Source organism: Helianthus annuus, chromosome 8 (genome assembly GCF_002127325.2).
Source record: "Helianthus annuus cultivar XRQ/B chromosome 8, HanXRQr2.0-SUNRISE, whole genome shotgun sequence".
NCBI classification, from domain to species: domain Eukaryota; kingdom Viridiplantae; phylum Streptophyta; class Magnoliopsida; order Asterales; family Asteraceae; genus Helianthus; species Helianthus annuus.
Window position 1 is genome coordinate 85200683 of NC_035440.2, and position 5529 is coordinate 85206211.

General features: G+C 26.9%; 1 long non-coding RNA gene across 1 annotated transcript; it reads right to left on the reverse strand.

Moving 5' to 3' along the window:
• Positions 1-2511: 2511 nt before the first annotated feature.
• On the reverse strand, positions 2512-3349 carry LOC118481295. The gene is made up of 2 exons (XR_004865296.1): positions 3029-3349; positions 2512-2945 (listed from the first exon to the last, which is right to left on the reverse strand). It is a non-coding gene; the product is annotated as an uncharacterized LOC118481295 (long non-coding RNA).
• Between the last annotated feature and the right edge of the window lie 2180 nt (positions 3350-5529).

Here is a 5529-nt window from a genome sequence, read left to right on the forward strand (position 1 = left end):
TTATTTTTTTTATAAACATATTATTATTTAGAGAAAGGTTATTATACAAGAGAAAATAAGTGTACAAAATGTAGGAGAGAAATTTAGCCCTTGATTTGCAAGATTAATAGTTGATATTAAGTGGTTCCAAAAATATATAATTCACATAACTAAAAACAAGGAAACAAGTGAGAAAAAATGGTAAAATAGAAAAATCTAATATTGTTGACTCATAAACCCACTTGCCCCTTGATTTTCAAACGGTTATATTTTTTTCATACGTTAATATTTTTTAATAAAAATTACACCGTATTAACGAACATTTCATTCTCTTTAATTCGAGCAGCCTATTGTTATATTTTCTTAAAAAAATTTGCAGAATTTTGAATACCCATTACGAGATTACGTGATTTCATTATATTATTTATGTGAAATCCTACTAAGTGATTACGTAAAAACAAAACATGTAATACATAATATTTCATATGGAATACCTAATATTTCAGGTATAATCACGTATTAAGGATAAATTATATACAAAACATTAGCCAAACCAACCTATAATAACAACATAATGTCGTATATTAGAGATTTAACCACGTAATAAAATATAAACAATCAAGTTCTTATTATTGAATTTGTAATCATGTAATAAGCATAATTGTATTAACATTAGTTATAACAAATCATATTGAATGTGTAATCACGTAATGAATTTACATTGAATGAGTAATGATTTATGTTGAATGTATAAACACGCAATGAGTATTCAAAAATCATGTAGTCATGTACTGGATATTCAAAATCACGTAATCACGTAATGGGTATTCAAAGTTACGTAAATTATTTTCAACAACACTATAGCAATAGGCTGCTCGAATTAAATATAATGAAATGCTCGTTAATATGTTGTAATTTAAAAAAAAAATACTAACATATGAAAAAATTATAGCCATTTGAAAATCAAGGAGGAAACAAGTTAAAGAGAGAAAAGACCATCATATCATTCCCTCCTTAAATTGAGAAAAACAAATGTGTGATCATGATTCTCTCATACATTTCGTACGAAATTCCTCTCTTGTACATGATCTCTTATCACATTATTTATTTAAAAATTTGTAATTATATTATAATTACTAGTAGGGTGCCCGCGCGATGCGACAGGGGTGGCACTTTGACTTGCGGCACTCGTTTCTGGTAGTTTTCTTATTCGTATAATATTTATGATAATATTATTGTGGTGGATATATGTCATAAGTGTTACACAGATGTAAAGTTTTGTTTTTTTATAAAAATTAATAATCAAAAGACAAAAAATATTATTTTTTATAAAAATCAATAATTAAAAGACAAAAAATAAAAGATAAGTTGTTATAATTGTAAAGTATATTTATTTTATTGGTTAAATTATAAAGTATAATTTTATTCTTTAAAGTTCATAACTTTTTTAAATATCTACATAGTACTCATCCAATAAACTTTAAGTTTAAAATTTTTGTTTTTATAAAAATAAAAAATAGTATTTGACTCGTAAGTACGTTTTAGACCTTTAACTTAAATTGTTAAATTTTACTTTTTTACAGATATAAAAAAATTATATTTTAATAAAATTTCAAGAACTGTTTTAATAAAAAAAAGATGTTAAAGAGTTTATATCTTTATTAACTTTATATTTTACTAAGTTTAGATTTTTAGTTCCTAACTAATCTTATCTATATGAGTCTACTTTTAACTAATAATCCCTAAAATATGCAACACAATCTACTATGTATCTAGTCAAGTTGTAAACTTCTGGAGTATTTTATTTATATTACTTGTTACAAAATTTTTTTATAAAAGAATTATTTTTTATAAAAACAAAATGTTTTGTTTATAAATAAAGTAAAAAATTGTTTTATACATGTAAAGTTTCATTTTTTAATAAAAAAATAAAAATCAAATGACAAAAAATAAAAGATAAGTGGTTATAGTTGTAAAGTACGTTTATTTTGTTGGTTAAATGATAAATTTTATAATTTTATTCTTAAAAGTTCATAACTTTTTTTAAATATCCACATGGTACTCATCCAATAAACTTTAAGTTTAAAATTTTTGTTTCTATAAAAATAAAAAATAGTAGTTGACTCGTAAGTACGTTTTACACCTTTAACTTTAACTGTTAAATTTCATTTTTATATATATATATAAATTATATTTTTATAAAATTTTAAAAACAGTTTTTATAAAAAAATAGGATGTTAAGAGTTTATATCTTTATTAACTTTATATCATAATAAGTTCAGTTTTTTAGTTTAGCTTTAGAGTTTATTATTTATTATTTTTAATTAAGAAATACAAATTATTAGATTAATATCTAAGAATAACTGCAATATTTTATAATTTCAGCTTGACTATATCTAACTGCGATATCTATTTATTGCAACTTTTGGAATATTAACTTATATAAGTTCAATTGGCTTGTAAATTTAGGATATTAACTTTATTTTGAACTTTATTAATATGGTCAATAACTGCATTATATTAACACAAAAATAAAGTTTAAATATAAAATAACTTTATTGATACGTCTAGATCAAACATAACAACTGAAAATAAAAAAAAAACATAAAAACACTTGATAGATTTCATATTAGACTGCATGAAATCTGTTCCACTTCTGAATTGACACTCGAGATATTTTTAATCGGGTTTTCTGGTATGTGCTTGAATCGGCAGTATCTTATAATTCCTCTTCTTTGTCATTGTCCTCAGAATTGTCTAAATTAATAACCTCACTCCATTTCCATTCATTTGAGTCTTAAACTTCTGATCTTTAAAAAGGACAAAAATTGAATACAAAAGTTAAAAAAAAAAGATTAAATAAACCTTAAAATTACATCTTTACTAAATTCACGTTGAAGATTAGACTTGTATGGACTAAACATTGCACCATAAGAAATAATATCAACACTTTTATCGCCATCATCCTGCAATAAAACACACATATAATAATATAACGAATATGTTAATATGAAAGATATACACAAAAATAATACTTAAAAATCAATACCTTAGAAGCTTGTTAGACAAATGGGTTGTTTAAATTGGAATGTTCATCAAGCAACTGAATCTGAAAAATCAAATAAGTTAACATTCACATAAAAGTAAATAAAAGAAAACAATTATTCACTGCTGCGATATAACAGAACTGACTTTAGAATTTTCGATCTCGCATACTTGGTTTTTCGCAACAATTGAATTCCGATCTGGATCCATTTTTTTAAACTTTGTTTAGCAATAGATATAGGGGTGTCATGCTATGTATTTATAGTAGTAACTATAGAAGTACATTAGGGTTTAATTTTAGATTTGGCACCCCTTTATTTAGGAAGTTTGTCGTGGTTAGTTTTAAGTTTTTATAAGATATATCTAAGTATAGATATTAGGCAATTTTAATAAAATTAAATGTGACACATAATATCTTCATTTTCTGTTACGGTACTTTTAATTCTTTTTGTTATTGTTTGCATAGATGAAACCCATCTTTGTAGATTAGGTGCATTAGATCACAAGTATTAATTACTTGTACATTGAAGCATTATCGACTTGTACCTTTTAATCCGTGTGTCGATATTGAACAAGACAACTACCGAAACATCGACAAAAATGTGTAGGTCGTCATGCTATCTTTGGATTTTTTAAACAATATAGTTTATAAGATATGTCAAGAATACGTAAAAAAAATTATAAGTTTGTTGTGGACGGGTGAATTGTAACTAATTATCTATAATTTTGTTAAAAGCTCAGGGATCTAAGTGTAATAAGTTTAGGGGCTAAAAAATAAATAGTGTTTAAAGGACCAAACTACACTCATTTTAGGGGTCTTTCTATAAATAAAGGGGGTGAAAAGTTCTTATTTTTTGGGTATCTTAAAATACCCCTCCCTCATGCATTATAATATAGTATAGATATATAACAAACTGTATAAATATTATTAACTATTATCTATACTATATTATAATGCATGAGGGACGGGTATTTTAAGATACCCAAAAAAATAAGAACTCCTTCTCCCCTTTATTTATAGAAAGACCCCTAAAATGAGGGTAGTTTGGTCTTTTAAACACTATTTATTTTTTAACCCCTAAACTTATTACACTTAAATCCCTGAGGTTTTAACAAAATTATAGATAATTAGTTACAATTCACCCTACACAACAAACTTATAACTTTTTAAGAATTCTTGACATATCTTATAAACTATATTGTTTAAAAAAAATCCAAAGATAGCATGACGACCTACACATTTTTGTCGATGTTTTGATAGTTGTCTTGTTCAATATCGATGCACGGATTAAAAGGTACAAGTCGATAATGCTTTAATGTACAAGTAATTAATACTTGTGATCTAATGCGCCTAATCTACAAATGCAAACAAAAACAAAAAGAATTAAAAGTACCGTAACATAAAATGAAGATATTATGTGTCACATTTTATTTTATTAAAACTGCATAATATCTATACTTAGATATATCTTATAAAACTTACAACTAACCACAACAAACTTCCTAAATAAACGGGTGACAAATCTAAAACTAAACTCTGACGCACTTCTATAGTTACTACTATAAATACATAGCAGGACATCCTTGTATCTATTGCTAAACAAAGTTAAAAAAAAATGGATCCAGTTCTGAATTTAATTGTTGCGAAAAACCAAGCATACGAGATTGAAAATTCTAAGGTCAGTTCTATTATATCGCAGCAGTGAATAATTGTTTTTCTTTTATTTACTTTTATGTGAATGTTAACTTATTTGATTTTTCAGATTCAGTTGCATGATGAACATGCCAATTTAAAAAACCCAGTTGTTAAACGCGCTTCTAAGGTATTGATTTTGCTGGTTTTTAAGTATTAATTTTGCGTATATGTAACACCCCGTGTTTCGAAAGTCAAAGTCAAGATTGAAGTCAAAGGGAGATAAGATTTCTAATTGCGACCTGTCACTCCTTGCTCAATTCCTGTTTTGACTTCTTTGACTCGTAGATAGTCTATTTTTATGCTTTACGTTAGTTGTATTATGTGGAGTACTTGTTAATAATCGAGGTTTATTCGATATTTATCGTATATTTGATCTCATTATCGCTTATCGCAATCGCACTCGCAACTCGAATTACGCGTTCTGAATATTGTTTTACGTGTGTGTGTGCCTTTTATGTGTTACTTGTGCATGTTTATTTATGTTTATGTTGTGGTGAATAATCGAAACTCAGTCGCAATCGAATCGCAAACGCTAAACGCAAGTTAAATAAGGATGATTGTATGTTGATATAGTAGTTGGGATTAAAAGTAATTTGAATAGGAAACTCTATCGCATCGCAACGCTCAACACGCGAATCGAAATCGCAAAACTCGTCGCGCCGTTCACTCCAATCGAGTAGCCAGCCGATCGAGGTGCCACCCGATCGAGGTGCCACTCGATCGAGGTGCCACCCGACCAGGGTTGCCACTCGATCGACCAACCCTTTTCCTTTTATGGAAAGCCTATAAATACACCTCATGTCAACATC